Source organism: Amblyomma mixtum, chromosome 2, assembly GCF_055824585.1.
Source record: "Amblyomma mixtum isolate Tamu chromosome 2, ASM5582458v1, whole genome shotgun sequence".
In the NCBI taxonomy this organism is placed as follows: domain Eukaryota; kingdom Metazoa; phylum Arthropoda; class Arachnida; order Ixodida; family Ixodidae; genus Amblyomma; species Amblyomma mixtum.
In genome coordinates this window covers 3,749,758-3,767,803 of record NC_143013.1, presented here as the reverse complement: position 1 = coordinate 3,767,803, position 18,046 = coordinate 3,749,758, and the positions used below count along the sequence as shown (strand labels likewise).

At 45.7% G+C, this 18,046-nt stretch overlaps 9 non-coding genes across 9 annotated transcripts; all 9 read left to right on the top strand.

The window, feature by feature from the left end:
* The first annotated feature begins 12,831 nt into the window (after window positions 1-12,831).
* Window positions 12,832-12,903, top strand: TRNAS-CGA (transfer RNA serine (anticodon CGA)). Its single transcript has one exon. It is a non-coding gene; the product is annotated as a tRNA-Ser (tRNA).
* Window positions 12,904-13,809: 906 nt separating this feature from the next.
* TRNAS-CGA (transfer RNA serine (anticodon CGA)) lies at window positions 13,810-13,881 on the top strand. Its single transcript has one exon. It is a non-coding gene; the product is annotated as a tRNA-Ser (tRNA).
* Window positions 13,882-14,298: 417 nt separating this feature from the next.
* On the top strand, window positions 14,299-14,370 carry TRNAS-CGA (transfer RNA serine (anticodon CGA)). The gene has a single exon. It is a non-coding gene; the product is annotated as a tRNA-Ser (tRNA).
* Window positions 14,371-15,276: 906 nt separating this feature from the next.
* On the top strand, window positions 15,277-15,348 carry TRNAS-CGA (transfer RNA serine (anticodon CGA)). The gene has a single exon. It is a non-coding gene; the product is annotated as a tRNA-Ser (tRNA).
* A 417-nt stretch (window positions 15,349-15,765) lies between these two features.
* Window positions 15,766-15,837, top strand: TRNAS-CGA (transfer RNA serine (anticodon CGA)). The gene has a single exon. It is a non-coding gene; the product is annotated as a tRNA-Ser (tRNA).
* Window positions 15,838-16,255: 418 nt separating this feature from the next.
* TRNAS-CGA (transfer RNA serine (anticodon CGA)) lies at window positions 16,256-16,327 on the top strand. The gene has a single exon. It is a non-coding gene; the product is annotated as a tRNA-Ser (tRNA).
* A 417-nt stretch (window positions 16,328-16,744) lies between these two features.
* On the top strand, window positions 16,745-16,816 carry TRNAS-CGA (transfer RNA serine (anticodon CGA)). The gene has a single exon. It is a non-coding gene; the product is annotated as a tRNA-Ser (tRNA).
* A 418-nt stretch (window positions 16,817-17,234) lies between these two features.
* Window positions 17,235-17,306, top strand: TRNAS-CGA (transfer RNA serine (anticodon CGA)). Its single transcript has one exon. It is a non-coding gene; the product is annotated as a tRNA-Ser (tRNA).
* Window positions 17,307-17,723: 417 nt separating this feature from the next.
* Window positions 17,724-17,795, top strand: TRNAS-CGA (transfer RNA serine (anticodon CGA)). Its single transcript has one exon. It is a non-coding gene; the product is annotated as a tRNA-Ser (tRNA).
* Window positions 17,796-18,046: the final 251 nt, after the last annotated feature.

Genomic DNA, 18,046 nt, shown 5'->3' with positions numbered 1-18,046 from the left:
GCGCATCAACATTTGGAAGTATTCGGGGGCAACTAGTACGCCAGAAAGAAGGAAGCTTATTGGTGGGATAGCTTTGAAGGCAGAGAAGTTGGAGTCGAGTTCTCATCGAAGGCACTGATGAGGGTTTCTCGTAGTTTTTTTGTCGCCCAAATATCTCGTTTCGTCCTTTGAAAGCAGGCCAACCAAGCTGCAATCATAGCATCCTGTGAAGAAAATAAGCGTTAAAAAGGACATCAACGGGGAATTGATTTGAAGATTTTGGAGATAAATATGTGAAACATAAATTAGATATTATGAATAGACACACTGCGGCAAAAAAAAAGATGTGGTGCAGAACTGAAGAAAACAAAGCATATTCCCCTATATTTGTGGAACGTTTAGTGCTTAAAAGTTTGATTAAAGTCCCGAACAGTCAGTTTTTAGCTTATACAACTACAAAAATATTATTCCTTACGGGATAAAAATTCATCTTCAAGATTCTAAAACAAAAATTTGTAATCTCGGAAAATTGTTATGTACGGGCACGGAAATATTGACAGTGCTGTACATTGTTCCAATATGTAGCAAAATCTATCTTTTATAGTGTTTCCATCTCTCGCATCGAGTAGTTAAGACTGCCATAGAAAACCAGTGAAGAACGCTTTGGATGATAGCAAAATGCTAATAGCAAAAAAAAAAATGCAAGCCTGCGGACGAAAGATTGCGGATATGTCGATTGTTATAGTGCAAATCTTACAACATACGATAACATCTCACTCATAAACTCTTTGCCGCTCAAAAATGCTTTTGTCGAGAATTGTCGGGTATGGAGCTGCTAAGCTGCAGCTGAAAACGATTCGCTCCTTTGTTTACCTATTTCGTTCCTCGTATTTTGAGACGAAAAGCTATTATAGGAGGCAACCTGCGACGGCCTTAAATCCCCTCGCCCGTGCAGGTGACATGTGCGAGGAGTAAAGGAGTGCTGCGCTGCGCGTGGCGCTAGAATGCCTCTATAGTGTATACAGGGGCACTACAATAGGACATAACTCAAGAACGTAGAGCAAATGTCCCTCAAAGGAGCCCCCCCCCCCCCCCCCCCCCCCCAGCCTTTGGCGTGCAGCGATTCTCATTACATCACCGTGAATCTGTGGATAATTTCAAGTTCATCATCATCAGCTCGACTACGGCCAGCGCTAGACAAAGGCCCCTCCCATATCTCTCCAACTAAACCTGTGGTGTGCCAACCCCGGCCACCTTATCCCCGTCAGCTCCTTTATCCCCGCCCTCTACTACGCTGGCCTTCTCTTGGTATCCAGTCTGTTATCCTTAAGGACCAGCGGTTACCTTGCCTTCGCAATACATGCCCTGCCCAAGCCCATTTCTTATTCCTGATTTAGTCTAGAATATCATTAACCCGCGTTTCTTCCCTACCCCGTCCTGCTCTCTTCCTGTCCCTTAACGGTACACCTGTGAGCGGTACACTGTCATCGGTACACCTGTCAACGGTATACACCTGTCTCTCTGCGTTATCTTTATTTATTTATTAGTGTATTTATTTATTAGTTACCTGCATCGCCCCGCAGGGCATTAAAGCAGGGGGATACAGACTTCATTATAGGTATAGAACAATTATTGCAGTGCATGGAAAAATGCTTCATTAGATGTGATAGATACAATGCTCGATGGCAAACTGTTCCAGTCCCGAACAGTTCTAACAAAAAAAGAATAACGCAAGACGTCACCCTTGCAAGAAAATTCCCTGACCTTCAAGCAGTGGTTCAATCACTTTCAAATATAATGAGGTGCCTGGATATATTGTTCGCGGTTTATGCCAGTTTTCGAATAATAAATCTAATGGAAAAATTTTAATCTGATGTACCTTCTACGGTTCTTCAACTCTTTCCAGTTAAGTTTTCGTTTGCTTTCCGTCATACTAACTTGCCGCTTATAATTACCAAGAACAAATCTAACAGCCCTATTCTGAATTTTCTCTTATTTTCCTACACACGATTCCTAATTTCCTTACGATTTCCTAATTTTCCTTATCTCAAGTTAATTTAAGCGCACGCTGTGAAATAAGCCAGCCCTGGTGCAGCTTGGAGGTCTTGATTCGCTTTCAGCAGTATCGAGTAACTACGCCGATTTTCAGAAAAAAATATTTGGACACAGTTTTGCAAACACAATTGCGTGTTTTTCACTGAAATAAAAATTTTAGGTGCATCCTCACAGTAGAAAAGGACCTAAAATGTACTCTGCTTGTGACTGAACCAGACGAAACAAAAATCGACTGTACATCTGCGAAAGTCTTTTTTCACTTAAACAAAAAAAACACGGGTCATAACTACTGCAGTCCTTTCCTCTGCATCAAAGCACTGCCGCTCCCCTTTACGTCGATTGAACCAAACAAAAGGTGAATGGGTGTAATGACACCAGAGTGGGGGACTTTACTCAAACAAGTCTCTCAAATCGTAAGGGCCAGTTATCTTTTTCGCAAAAATCGCACAAGTGGAGGCACTCAGAAATAGATATTTTTAATTTATAAATACCGCAGCCTTTTCAAAAAAATTCACTAACAGGCGACGGCCGCCAAAAACTCCTCCATGGGGAGCGAGCGAACGTTTGCAGCCAGCTAATTCCAGAGCTCAATGGCCAGAGGAAAGAAGCTATGCTTGAACGCTTCAGTGCGGCAAAAGAAAACGGTGAGGTTCAGGTTATGGGAATATCTAGTGATGGATATATAACCTTATTTTTTCTGAAGCCCATTTACTCTGAGATTGCCTTTATAATCTGACAAACGGGCACATATAGTGCGTCGACACGAAAGTGCGGTTTCATTTCATTTGTTATTTTATTTATTTATTTATACAATACTGCAGGCCATTAAGGCCCAAGTGGGATAAACATACAGAGAACTCCGACGACTAGCAGGAGACGACACCAACAGCAGAATTCAGTAGGAACGATGTAGTCAATACGGAGCATGAAAATAAAACAAGTCGCAACAAACAACAGACAATAGTTAACGGTCAAGTACTTGTTCAATGGCGGAAAGCACATTTTCGGATACAAACACATGAGGGGGTAGGTTGTTCCATTCTGCTATAGTTCGAGGAAAGAAAGAATATTTAAAGTTATTGGTGTGGGCAAACAAAGGAGATAAATTATGCGGAGGACAATGCCTTGTTACTCTAGTTGTTGAAGGTTTCATATACAATGAAGGGTCAAGACGGAACTGAGAATGGTAGAGTTTAAAGCGGAATTTAATTCTTGCTAGCTTTCTCCAGTACTCTAAGGGTTTGATGTTGTTGATTCTCATTCCTCAGCTTACTTTACTTGAAAGTTTGGGAGGCCACTTTTAGGTCTCAGAGTTAGATGTGGACGCATTTGTTCTTTAAAGTGGCTCGCCATCTCATCTCTTCAACGCTGCTGGCTCTCTGCCGTCAAAGCAGCACGCTTTCTCTAAGTGAAGCTAGTCTATACCCCTAACTTAACAGAGTGAGGGGCCTCCGCACCATGGCTGATGCATTATGGATGGCATGCTAAAGCGTGTGGGTGCTCGGCGTTGCAACGAAAGCTGTACAAGATATTTTTCTCGTTGTAAATGGTGTCGAGTTCGTGAAAGACTGTGGCTGTAAAAATTTAACACACACCCGCGAAACGCTGAGGGACCAGTACCTAGAAAAATGCAATCTCAAAGAACGCCATTGAGGCCTTTGTATTCTTTCGAGACTTTCTTGTTCTTGGTCTTCTAGGCCTGCCTTTTCTTCCAAGCTACACTGCCATGTGTGCAGTGCACGCTATATGAGGTCATGTATACAATGTTAGCCTACCATTTGTCCGGTTTGTAGCACTTCGTTTTTTTCCGAAATGAACGCATCCCCCAAATTTGGAAAGATATTTTTTTTTTTTTTGGGGGGGGGGGAGGGAGAAAGACCGCTGATAATGTATTTAAATACAGTATGCCTCAGCCTTTAACGCACACACCTCATGATGGCAACGCGAAGTAAATTCTCCACTTTATATATTTAAGCGTCTGTCTCACAGCTACAGTTCGATGAAATTTTCTTGTCAGAATAAAGTTGCCGTAATTGCTAAACGGAGTAACTTTGTACCTCCCAAGTACTCCGAACACGAGCCTCAAAAATAGCCTTACTCTTCAGACCTTCTACGCATAGCCTAGTTATTGCATATTCCAGCCGAGTGGTCGTCTAGCAAAGGCATTAAATATGCAGCCGCAGCGGTGCCTCAGTGGTTGTAGTGCTCGGCTGCTGACACGATAGACGCGGGTCAGCCATCGCATTCCGATGGAGGCGGAATGCTAGAGACCCGTCTACTGTTCTATGTCAATGTACATTAAAGAATCACAGGTGGTCGAAATCATCCGGAGCCCTCCACTGCGGCGCCCCTCATAGTCTTAGTCGCTTTCAGGCGTTAAACCCCATAAACCAAACAACGATCATATATGCTACCTAGTATAATCCCGATCACCCACACTTTATTAAGATCGTGCATGACTAAATGCTGCGTGTATGAACTTTTTTATTCCACCTTTAGCTATTGCGTTTATAACGAAAATACTCCGTTGAAAACGCAAAGTGATCTTTTACTCAGTTCGGAACAAAAAAAGCCAATAACAATGGCATGTGACTTTCACATTCTTAGCGCCCTTGCATGAGAACACAACAAAAGGGACCACAGAGCAGAGCACACTCTGAGAACAAAGCCACATGGCAGAGAAACTTTTTTTTTCCAATTCCATTTTCTCAAGTTTTAGCTTGGGCACCCAAGGGGAAGCACGAATGCAGGGAGTCTCGCGTGATGTGAGCCAGGGAAAATGGAAATCTCATACTCTTTGGAAGAAAATAGGATTCCGTCGTTTTTCAATATCAAAAACCAAAAAACTGATTAAGATTACCTGACCATTTAGCCACCCGATATTTGTCAAAAGTTCCAAAGATCAAGAAGTTGCAGGAAATGAACAGAGGGTTCCAATGACATCATTTCTAAGATGACATACTCGTGATATTCGAGCTGCTTTTACCAAATAACAGCGCATGCAAATTCTATACACCGCGGAACTCTTTCACTTGCGGTTATCATACTATGCATCAGCCTACGGAACCGCAATCGATGACTGCTCAGAGAAATGTCAGCTTTCAAGCGATCTCCAAGTTTTCACACCTGTGACAGAGGATTAATCTAGCTTGACTTAGGATTAACGACGGATTAATAACGATGCCATTGGCTGAAGTGCTTTTTTTGAGTGGCATATGCCGCTTTCCTTTTGAGCTATATCTGACTTTAACAGCCTAGAAAAACGGATGCTTACAATGAAGATGCACTTAGAAGAACGTTTCAAGATTCTATAATCGAAGCAGTCTTATCTTTGTATGTAGTTGTTTGGTAGCTCCTTGTTGAAAGCGTTTTGCTTTTAGCAGAGAAACACGAAAACTTATCCTCGATTCTTCTTTTATTGATAAAAGGAAGACAAAGGGGCTTTTTTTTTCAGTTATGCTAAGTCAGCAAGTGACAGCGGCAAAAATACGCGCTTTATCAGCCTTAGTGAAATATATGTGTCAGTTATTATTATCTTGCTTGGAGTTGCGTGGAACACGTATCAATCTCTAAGTTAATGCGGTTACAACGCGAAATGCTTTCAGAAATAGTAAGCCTTGCGAAAGCTGTAATTCAAAGACAATTAAAGCCTCGTACTCGCCAATAACATCGTTTTCGTCGTACAGTTCGCTGTCGTCTTCCCTGCGCGAGGCCGCTAGCACCTCCGGGTGCCCAAAAGTGTCTCTTCGAGAAAAGTAAGCATGCGGCTTCATAACCACCATGTCTGTGCGAATTTGTCTCACGTCCTTGAGGTGTATCCCTACGCACCCCTCATGACAACTCGCCTAGACCTTTCCTCTTTGCTCAATTTTTGCTGCTACACAGTGGCTGCTGCGGCTATTAGAAAGCATTCCATCCTTTAATGCGAATCACACAGCTGCGTTTCTACAGCTCAAACGGACTCCACTGCCACGCCAACCTGTTGGAGGAACCAGGATTTTGCAGGACGTCGGGCTGTAACATGTCCAATGCCGCTAAACGAAGAAAGCATAAGGTGCGCTCACGTCCGAGCATATGAAAGGAAAGTTGCTCTTGTAGCTTCGGTCGCACGGCTGCGAGGACCCGGACACCTGAAGACACTCGCGAAACTTACCCAGGAACAACTGCTGCTTGAGCAGCCACGTCTTCAGACTGCACAATGCTTTGTTTAGTGCTGTATTCACCGGCAGCGGGAACACGGCGACCCACACGTTCAGGGTCTCGTCGATAGGTAACCCTGCTGCAGTACACAGGTCTGTAAACACTGAACTCTGAACTCTAAAAAGCAAAATAATGGCAGCAAATTATGAGAACGTTGTCATCATCATGAAGCGGTATCACCGAACCCATGTCATTTCCGACCGGATATTAAGGCGCACTAGAACGTGCTCAGAAAGCACGGGATAGGCCTACATTGTGCGTGTACCGGAATATTGCTTTAGTTGAGCTGGTCAGTGCATGTTTCATATAAGATAATATTAGTGCAGAAGACGGGGACCGATCGAGAACGAAAAGACACAGAGTAGAACCAACTACCAAGAGGCGTTTATTTTCAAACCACGTATTCTCAATTTGGATTGGAAAACGTTTATTGTCAGCACTGAGCCCTAGTGGGCATTATACTAGGTGGCTTCGAGCCCATGGCTCTTGGAGACCTTGTGAGCCCACTCAGTGGCCCGGACTTGCGTCAACGGGTCTGAGCTGGCCAGTATAGCCTCCCACCGCTCCAGAGAAGGGACTGGCAGTAGGTCCGACGGTGGCGGCGCCTTTTTGCAGCTCCATAAAATGTGGTCATATCCGGCTATCTCGCCGCATTGTTTGCAAGTAGCGTTGTATTGTGTTGGTTACACGTGTGCTAGTCTCGACGGGCTAAAGAAGGCTCGCGTCTGGAGCCGACGCCACGTTACCTCCTGGCTTTTGTCGAGCTTTTTGTCTGGTGGCGGATAGATCCTCCTTTACAGTTTAAACTGATTGGTGCATTCGTGAAATGATATGAATGCATCTCTCGTGAAATTTGGGGACTCAACCCGGCTCACTGCTCGGCTGACATAACCTCGAGCTATACTGTGAGCCAACTCGTTTCCTGTGCCGGCACCCATATTAGTTCCACCTCTCCTTGGTCCCAGTCTTTGTGTCTTAATATTCGTTCTGCCTCCTGGGAGATCATACCCCGCGCAAAATTGTTGATAGCTACCTTGGAGTCGCTAATTATGGAGAATGCTTTGGTGCTGGCCATTGCCATGGCGATAGCCGCCTCCTCCGCTGTCCCTGAGGTTTTTGTTTTGACCGAACCGGCCGTTAATGTTTCACCCGAGTCGTTCACGGCCACGACCACAAAGGAGTCGCCTCCTTCGTATTCCGCCGCGTCTACATAGGTTGTGTATTCCGAGCCTTCGAGCTTGGCTTCAAGGGCCTTTGCTCTGGCTCTCCTCCTGCCTTCGTGAAAAGCAGGGTGCATGTTTTTTGGAAGTGGTTTAATAGTGAGTAATTTTCTAACCTTGGTCTGTAATTTTGCCTGCGCGTTTCTTTCCGGAATTCTATCATGTAATCCTAGGTTGCTCAGGACCTTTCTCCCCGGGGGTGAGGTCGCAAGCCTCCTTAATTGCGCAAATATATGTGCCTCGCATAGTTCCGTGATGGTGTTGTAGATCCCCAGTTTAAGAAGTCTTTCCGTAGGAGTGCAGTGGGGCAGCCCCAATGCTGCTTTATATGCCTGCCTTATGATCCCATCTATTTTGTTCTGTTCCGCTAGCCCTAGCTTGAGGTAGGGAACGGTGTAAACTATTCTGCTTATCACGAAAGCCTGAACCATTCGGCAAAGATCTTTCTCTTTGACTCCCCGTCTTTTGTTAGCTATTCGCCTTATGAGCCTGGTTGTCATCTTAATTGTGGACTTAAGCCTGTTTATTGTCTCTGTGTTCTTTCTATTGTCCTGTATTATAAGTCCTAGGACCCTGATTTTGTCAACTCTGGCTACCGGAGTCTCATTTACCAGTACGTGAATGTCTCCTGCGTTGGTATCGCGTTTGCTAGCCCCCCGGATCACAAAGAGTCAACACATGACTACGTACATATCGTAAGCACTTATATAGGATATATCTATCACCATTAGATATGAAGTCTATCTCGAGTGGCTTGAGAATAAACATTAGTCCGTGGTTCTCTCTAGTCTGTACCTGTGTGATCGCCCCTGTGTATTGCGCTAAAACTATTTCATTGCGCATGTTGTACCTCCTTACCTGCCAACCCATGGATGGATGGCAGATAAGAGCGTCTCCTTTGAAATAAATTGTGAGTAATTGCCTCCGTGCTAGGCTTTTTTTTTGTTTACCTGTGTTGTAAATTGTCATTAAAACTCACCATTTTCTCTCATTACGGTCTCCTACACTTCTAAAATTATGTCACTTCTCTGATTTTCAGCCGCCAATCTTCCAATCGCTTTTTGCGAACTTCAACCGCAGATTTATTTACATGACCACTGTTATATCTAGACCCTAGGGCCATATGAACACCATATCAATGTTCAGCGCCACCACAGGGCTAAGGCGGTGGCAGGTACCTCCTGCAATAGCAGTGATCTTAATTACGACTGACATCCGATAGAGTGGAATCCTAAAGAAGGCAGCTCTATCGACTGCCGCTTTAGGCGCTCCGCAAAAATTAAAAAAGAAACCTAAATGAAAGCAGGCCAGGCTTGTCACCAAGCAACACTTTCGACCGGAGAAGATGGCAAAGCTTGCGAGCATCAGTCCACGCAAAGAAAAAACTCAGAAGCGCAAAGAAACCAGACTAGGCAAGGACTAGGCAAGGTATGGAATACAGAGTACGAGGTTTAAAAAACGGCACTGCATCGAACGGTTCCGGATTAATTTAAACCACTGAGGTATTCTTGACATGCACGGATATCGTACGGTGCATGAGTTTCAACTCGTGTCCTCGGTCTCAGCAGCCAAGCGCCCAAACCACTGAGCCACCGCGGCGTGAGCCCTAGAGAAGATATAACGAGACATATGCGATGGCACATGACAGCGCAAGGTCAATAAGTATGGCACAATCTGCTAGAACAAGAAAGAGCTCCGGTCTGCGAGCTGCCGCTTCATTTGATCCGTTTTTGTGATCTGCCTATAGACTGCAATCCTATAGAAGGGCACTCTATAGACTGCCTTTTTACGCGTTCCGCAAAAATAAAAGAATACTAACTGAAAGCAGGCAGGCTAGTAACCAAGCAACACTTCCGACCGTGGAAGATCGAAAAGCTTGCGAGCATCAGTCCGCGCAAAGGAAATACTCAGCAGCGCAAAGAAACCAGATAGCTGTCGCAGAGGCATAGCATGTGCTAACTAGGCATAGCATGTGCTAAGGACTAGGCAAGGTACGGTATACGGAGTACGAGGTTTAAAGAAAGACACCGCATCGGATGGTTCCGGATTAATCAAACCACTGGGGGATTCTTGACATGCACGGACATCCTACTGTACATGGGTTTCAACCCGTGTCCTCGGTCTCAGCAGCCGAGCGCTCTAACCAGTGAGCCACCGCCGCGTGTGCCCTAGAGAAGATATAACGAGAGACATCCAGTGGAAAATGCAGGCAGTGCAAGGTCAATAAACATGGCACAATCTGCTAGGACAAGAAAAAGCTCCCATCTGCGAGCTGACCCTTCATTTGACCCGTTTTTGTGATCTGCCTGCACTCGCACTAATTTTGCCCGTTTGGTAAAAGTTCCAAGTTTCAAAATAAGAATGTATGCTGTAATTTCTATGGTAGGTGGCGTGCCGTTTACCCGCGATAAGCACTAGTCTCGGTTCCGGTTCTCATACTTTCGAATGTCTGCTGGTGGGAGTCCAAAATGACCTGTGTTGTTAGGCAGTGGCTCTGACATTATCCCATGGGCGTTGGTTCCTCGGAGGCCATCTTGATTAATGTCTTTTATCCCTCCGGTTGTTTCGCCTATCACATTGGCTTTTTAACCGCTTCTGTTAACTTTCCCATAACTTTCCAATTTGGCCTTGGTAAGCCCTGAAAAATTTTTGAACCACTTTCCCCACCTGTATTCTTGCTGAACTTTTCAGTTTTGCCCCGATTACAAATATCTTGTTTTTACTCGGCCCGTAGTTTTTATTCACACGTTCGCATATCTCACCGTTTAATTCATCTCCCATCCCCCTTTCTTTATACTTGCTCATATCCTGTCGCTCATATCCTGTCTTTGTGTTTGTCTTTTCTCACTTTTTTTAGCACCTTTCCTAATACAGGCTTCCGGCCAGCCATCTAGTGCGTTTACTATCACCACTGTGCTATTTGCGCAACGTTCTGGCTGGCAATAAGCGTCCACCGCTGACCTCTAAAGTCACTTTAATGTTTTCCAATGACTCTAATTTCCGCGACAACCCAGCGTCCTCTTAACTCCCACTGTGGAGCCCACCATCGTTGAGTCCATTCTTCTTTTCCTTCAAACTGGCTTTTCGCCTCAGTTCTAGGCTTCGGGCTCCTTTCGCCTCTTTTCCTTTATCGTCGGTTACCTTTAACCAGCACTGCTGCATATCTGTTGGGTGCGGATTTCCTTCCAACTTTATTTTTGATTTCCTTTTTCTTCCTATCTGGGATCCGCCCTAGCGAAAAGACTCGTCAAGAGCGGCCTGCTAACGAGAGAGGCGTCTTCACCTCGTTGTGCTCCCTGAACGTGATGCGTCCGACGAGCACTAGCAGGCGTATCGCCTCCGCAGGCGACGGTGGCAACGATCTAGGCTGTCACACGCAGCAAGACATTGTCGAGTAGATGAGCGAGGCTGCTGATGCCGTCGCCCGGGGCTAACAGACGCGTACGTGCAGGATCATCGAGCGCATGCTGCACTCGCTGAAGTATCTGCGTACTGCCGGAAGAGGTGACAGGAAATGAGGTGTCCGGGAAAAAAGAACGCGTGGGCTCAGACCACAGAGAGGGAGGGCTTTTGAGTAGCGGGCGAGGTGGGCGATGCATTTCTTGGGCCTTATTAATAAGCACAGTCGTTTTGTCTGTCAGCGCCGCTTTGCCAGAAATGCTGCACCTGTTTCCACCGATGTAAATAGTTTTCGAAGCAGCCATGCCGACCTGTGAATATACACGCACTCTGTGTTGCTAACCAATAAGGCAAAATCAGCGCGACGCCAGCCACGAATGCTGCAGAACAGTGAGCCATTGCGAGTTTATTTGCATCACGATCATCATCGTCATGATGATGATGAGAGCACAAGTTCGTTGTCTGCCCAGCAGGTTCTCTTGTATGTCATTGGTGGAGGGGGAAATAAGTAATCCGCCTAAAAACGGTTTCAGCTTATCTTTGAATGTATTAGTGAACATCCCCCTATCCCCTTTCCGTCTTTCTTCCTGTACGGATACTCCAACAAACCGCCTCCAGCGCACCTTTCCACGACTGTGCCTTGAAAGAAAGAGAACAATTTTTGTGAATGACATCTTACTGTTATTGCGCACGTCTGCACTGCTTTTCACAATGGGATATGGAACTGGCGTGTTCGACGTCGGGGAATAAACCAGGGGATCGGCCAAAGAGTTTTGTTTCTTAACTATGCTTTCAGTGGAACAATTATTTCACTTTATGTGACTTTCACGATATCAATTTATTGTAAAAAAAAAAAACGAAGGAAGATCTTGACACGCATCAATCGTACCCTGTTACTCAAACATCTACAAATAAATATGCTTTGATAATGCAGGTCACAAATGGCATCTAGGCGAGATATATCCAAGAACAGGTGTCTTATGCTTACATGTGTGTCAGATTCCGTATTGGTGGGGGACCAGCTCTGAACAACTGCGCGTTGTGTTCTTGATATAAATGACACAAATCCACTATGCATAGCATCTGAGTTAGTTATTAGTGTGCCCTCTTCCGACTGGCGCGCGGCGGCTGTACGCGATGAAATGGAAATTGTTTTTTTAAGAAAGGAAACTGGACCAGGAGTGGTGTGAGGGCTCCCAGGGATCTATGAATGTAAAATGTAGAATGATCTTATGCATTTACAGGCATTAACTCGTTAACGCTCTCGCTTCATACCCTGTCTCCTCCAATTTTTATCCGCTCTTTGAGCGCACAAAATTCTGAGTTATCGTTATTCTTTTCAACAGTGGTCATGCAGATCAAAAGACCTATCAGCTATTCGCGTAGCACTTACGCCAGCGTAAAAGATTAAGCAAACAAGGGGAGGGAAATGAGGGGCTCGTTATAAATATGAGAAAGAAGCCAACAGCCACAGAAACCAACGGACACAGGGGATTTCTTTCTTTTTTTTATTTTGTGGTGTTGATCAATTTAGAATAATACTGAATATGTTACCGCTTAAAGCTAATTGATAAGAAAAGCAGAAGAAAAAACAACCACTGCCGCCGGTGGGATCCGAACCCACGACCTCTGAATTTCGCGTCCGGTGCTCTACCTCTGAGCTACGGCGACGGCTTTCAAGTCTTCTGCTTTCGGGGGTATTTATGTTTACAAATAACCTAACTTGAGAGTGTTCATCAGCGCCACCCGCGTTCGTAAGCGGCGGACGTAGCACATCCTGAGGTACCGCTGGTGTGACGTAGAACGTCATCTAAAGGCGAGAGTGGAAGCTGTGTGAGAACCCTCTTATGCTTCCTATAGCATCATGGCTGCCAGAACCGAGACCCTCGCTAAGCAATTAAGCAAACAAGGGGAGGGAAATGAGGGGCTCGTTATAAATATGAGAAAGAAGCCCCCGAAAGCAGAAGACTTGACAGCCGTCGCCGTAGCTCAGAGGTAGAGCACCGGACGCGAAATTCGGAGGTCGTGGGTTCGGATCCCACCGGCGGCAGTGGTTGTTTTTTCTTCTGCTTTTCTTATCAATTAGCTTTAAGCGGTAACATATTCAGTATTATTCTAAATTGATCAACACCACAAAATAAAAAAAGAAAGAAATCCCCTGTGTCCGTTGGTTTCTGTGGCTGTTGGCTTCTTTCTCATATTTATAACGAGCCCCTCATTTCCCTCCCCTTGTTTGCTTAATTGCTTAGCGAGGGTCTCGGTTCTGGCAGCCATGATGCTATAGGAAGCATAAGAGGGTTCTCACACAGCTTCCACTCTCGCCTTTAGATGACGTTCTACGTCACACCAGCGGTACCTCAGGATGTGCTACGTCCGCCGCTTACGAACGCGGGTGGCGCTGATGAACACTCTCAAGTTAGGTTATTTGTAAACATAAATACCCCCGAAAGCAGAAGACTTGACAGCCGTCGCCGTAGCTCAGAGGTAGAGCACCGGACGCGAAATTCGGAGGTCGTAAGTTCGGATCCCACCGGCGGCAGTGGTTGTTTTTTCTTCTGCTTTTCTTATCAATTAGCTTTAAGCGGTAACATATTCAGTATTATTCTAAATTGATCAACACCACAAAATAAAAAAAGAAAGAAATCCCCTGTGTCCGTTGGTTTCTGTGGCTGTTGGCTTCTTTCTCATATTTATAACGAGCCCCTCATTTCCCTCCCCTTGTTTGCTTAATTGCTTAGCGAGGGTCTCGGTTCTGGCAGCCATGATGCTATAGGAAGCATAAGAGGGTTCTCACACAGCTTCCACTCTCGCCTTTAGATGACGTTCTACGTCACACCAGCGGTACCTCAGGATGTGCTACGTCCGCCGCTTACGAACGCGGGTGGCGCTGATGAACACTCTCAAGTTAGGTTATTTGTAAACATAAATTCCCCCGAAAGCAGAAGACTTGACAGCCGTCGCCGTAGCTCAGAGGTAGAGCACCGGACGCGAAATTCGGAGGTCGTGGGTTCGGATCCCACCGGCGGCAGTGGTTGTTTTTTCTTCTGCTTTTCTTATCAATTAGCTTTAAGCGGTAACATATTCAGTATTATTCTAAATTGATCAACACCACAAAATAAAAAAAGAAAGAAATCCCCTGTGTCCGTTGGTTTCTGTGGCTGTTGGCTTCTTTCTCATATTTATAACGAGCCCCTCATTTCCCTCCCCTTGTTTGCTTAATTGGTTAGCGAGGGTCTCGGTTCTGGCAGCCATGATGCTATAGGAAGCATAAGAGAGTTCTCACACAGCTTCCACTCTCGCCTTTAGATGACGTTCTACGTCACACCAGCGGTACCTCAGGATGTGCTACGTCCACCGCTTACGAACGCGGGTGGCGCTGATGAACACTCTCAAGTTAGGTTATTTGTAAACATAAATACCCCCGAAAGCAGAAGACTTGACAGCCGTCGCCGTAGCTCAGAGGTAGAGCACCGGACGCGAAATTCGGAGGTCGTGGGTTCGGATCCCACCGGCGGCAGTGGTTGTTTTTTCTTCTGCTTTTCTTATCAATTAGCTTTAAGCGGTAACATATTCAGTATTATTCTAAATTGATCAACACCACAAAATAAAAAAAGAAAGAAATCCCCTGTGTCCGTTGGTTTCTGTGGCTGTTGGCTTCTTTCTCATATTTATAACGAGCCCCTCATTTCCCTCCCCTTGTTTGCTTAATTGCTTAGCGAGGGTCTCGGTTCTGGCAGCCATGATGCTATAGGAAGCATAAGAGGGTTCTCACACAGCTTCCACTCTCGCCTTTAGATGACGTTCTACGTCACACCAGCGGTACCTCAGGATGTGCTACGTCCGCCGCTTACGAACGCGGGTGGCGCTGATGAACACTCTCAAGTTAGGTTATTTGTAAACATAAATACCCCCGAAAGCAGAAGACTTGACAGCCGTCGCCGTAGCTCAGAGGTAGAGCACCGGACGCGAAATTCGGAGGTCGTAAGTTCGGATCCCACCGGCGGCAGTGGTTGTTTTTTCTTCTGCTTTTCTTATCAATTAGCTTTAAGCGGTAACATATTCAGTATTATTCTAAATTGATCAACACCACAAAATAAAAAAAGAAAGAAATCCCCTGTGTCCGTTGGTTTCTGTGGCTGTTGGCTTCTTTCTCATATTTATAACGAGCCCCTCATTTCCCTCCCCTTGTTTGCTTAATTGCTTAGCGAGGGTCTCGGTTCTGGCAGCCATGATGCTATAGGAAGCATAAGAGGGTTCTCACACAGCTTCCACTCTCGCCTTTAGATGACGTTCTACGTCACACCAGCGGTACCTCAGGATGTGCTACGTCCGCCGCTTACGAACGCGGGTGGCGCTGATGAACACTCTCAAGTTAGGTTATTTGTAAACATAAATACCCCCGAAAGCAGAAGACTTGACAGCCGTCGCCGTAGCTCAGAGGTAGAGCACCGGACGCGAAATTCGGAGGTCGTGGGTTCGGATCCCACCGGCGGCAGTGGTTGTTTTTTCTTCTGCTTTTCTTATCAATTAGCTTTAAGCGGTAACATATTCAGCATTATTCTAAATTGATCAACACCACAAAATAAAAAAAGAAAGAAATCCCCTGTGTCCGTTGGTTTCTGTGGCTGTTGGCTTCTTTCTCATATTTATAACGAGCCCCTCATTTCCCTCCCCTTGCTTGCTTAATTGCTTAGCGAGGGTCTCGGTTCTGGCAGCCATGATGCTATAGGAAGCATAAGAGGGTTCTCACACAGCTTCCACTCTCGCCTTTAGATGACGTTCTACGTCACACCAGCGGTACCTCAGGATGTGCTACGTCCGCCGCTTACGAACGCGGGTGGCGCTGATGACCACTCTCAAGTTAGGTTATTTGTAAACATAAATACCGCCGAAAGCAGAAGACTTGACAGCCGTCGCCGTAGCTCAGAGGTAGAGCACCGGACGCGAAATTCGGAGGTCGTGGGTTCGGATCCCACCGGCGGCAGTGGTTGTTTTTTCTTCTGCTTTTCTTATCAATTAGCTTTAAGCGGTAACATATTCAGTATTATTCTAAATTGATCAACACCACAAAATAAAAAAAAGAAAGAAATCCCCTGTGTCCGTTGGTTTCTGTGGCTGTTGGCTTCTTTCTCATATTTATAACGAGCCCCTCATTTCCCTCCCCTTGTTTGCTTAATTGCTTAGCGAGGGTCTCGGTTCTGGCAGCCATGATGCTATAGGAAGCATAAGAGGGTTCTCACACAGCTTCCACTCTCGCCTTTAGATGACGTTCTACGTCACACCAGCGGTACCTCAGGATGTGCTACGTCCGCCGCTTACGAACGCGGGTGGCGCTGATGAACACTCTCAAGTTAGGTTATTTGTAAACATAAATACCCCCGAAAGCAGAAGACTTGACAGCCGTCGCCGTAGCTCAGAGGTAGAGCACCGGACGCGAAATTCGGAGGTCGTGGGTTCGGATCCCACCGGCGGCAGTGGTTGTTTTTTCTTCTGCTTTTCTTATCAATTAGCTTTAAGCGGTAACATATTCAGCATTATTCTAAATTGATCAACACCACAAAATAAAAAAAGAAAGAAATCCCCTGTGTCCGTTGGTTTCTGTGGCTGTTGGCTTCTTTCTCATATTTATAACGAGCCCCTCATTTCCCTCCCCTTGTTTGCTTAATTGCTTAGCGAGGGTCTCGGTTCTGGCAGCCATGATGCTATAGGAAGCATAAGAGGGTTCTCACACAGCTTCCACTCTCGCCTTTAGATGACGTTCTACGTCACACCAGCGGTACCTCAGGATGTGCTACGTCCGCCGCTTACGAACGCGGGTGGCGCTGATGAACACTCTCAAGTTAGGTTATTTGTAAACATAAATACCCCCGAAAGCAGAAGACTTGACAGCCGTCGCCGTAGCTCAGAGGTAGAGCACCGGACGCGAAATTCGGAGGTCGTGGGTTCGGATCCCACCGGCGGCAGTGGTTGTTTTTTCTTCTGCTTTTCTTATCAATTAGCTTTAAGCGGTAACATATTCAGTATTATTCTAAATTGATCAACACCACAAAATAAAAAAAAGAAAGAAATCCCCTGTGTCCGTTGGTTTCTGTGGCTGTTGGCTTCTTTCTCATATTTATAACGAGCCCCTCATTTCCCTCCCCTTGTTTGCTTAATTGCTTAGCGAGGGTCTCGGTTCTGGCAGCCATGATGCTATAGGAAGCATAAGAGGGTTCTCACACAGCTTCCACTCTCGCCTTTAGATGACGTTCTACGTCACACCAGCGGTACCTCAGGATGTGCTACGTCCGCCGCTTACGAACGCGGGTGGCGCTGATGAACACTCTCAAGTTAGGTTATTTGTAAACATAAATACCCCCGAAAGCAGAAGACTTGACAGCCGTCGCCGTAGCTCAGAGGTAGAGCACCGGACGCGAAATTCGGAGGTCGTGGGTTCGGATCCCACCGGCGGCAGTGGTTGTTTTTTCTTCTGCTTTTCTTATCAATTAGCTTTAAGCGGTAACATATTCAGTATTATTCTAAATTGATCAACACCACAAAATAAAAAAAGAAAGAAATCCCCTGTGTCCGTTGGTTTCTGTGGCTGTTGGCTTCTTTCTCATATTTATAACGAGCCCCTCATTTCCCTCCCCTTGCTTGCTTAATTGCTTAGCGAGGGTCTCGGTTCTGGCAGCCATGATGCTATAGGAAGCATAAGAGGGTTCTCACACAGCTTCCACTCTCGCCTTTAGATGACGTTCTACGTCACACCAGCGGTACCTCAGGATGTGCTACGTCCGCCGCTTACGAACGCGGGTGGCGCTGATGAACACTCTCAAGTTAGGTTATTTGTAAACATAAATACCCCCGAAAGCAGAAGACTTGACAGCCGTCGCCGTAGCTCAGAGGTAGAGCACCGGACGCGAAATTCGGAGGTCGTGGGTTCGGATCCCACCGGCGGCAGTGGTTGTTTTTTCTACTGCTTTTCTTATCAATTAGCTTTAAGCGGTAACGTATTCAGTATTATTCTAAATTGATCAACACCACAAAATAAAAAAAGAAAGAAATCCCCTGTGTCCGTTGGTTTCTGTGGCTGTTGGCTTCTTTCTCTTACGCCAGCGTAAGCATTTTATTCTTTTGTGTTCAAAGTTAGCGAATTCCTCTTTGTAGTAGTGTCTGATGCGCGAACTTCGTGGAAAGTGATTTCTTTTTAG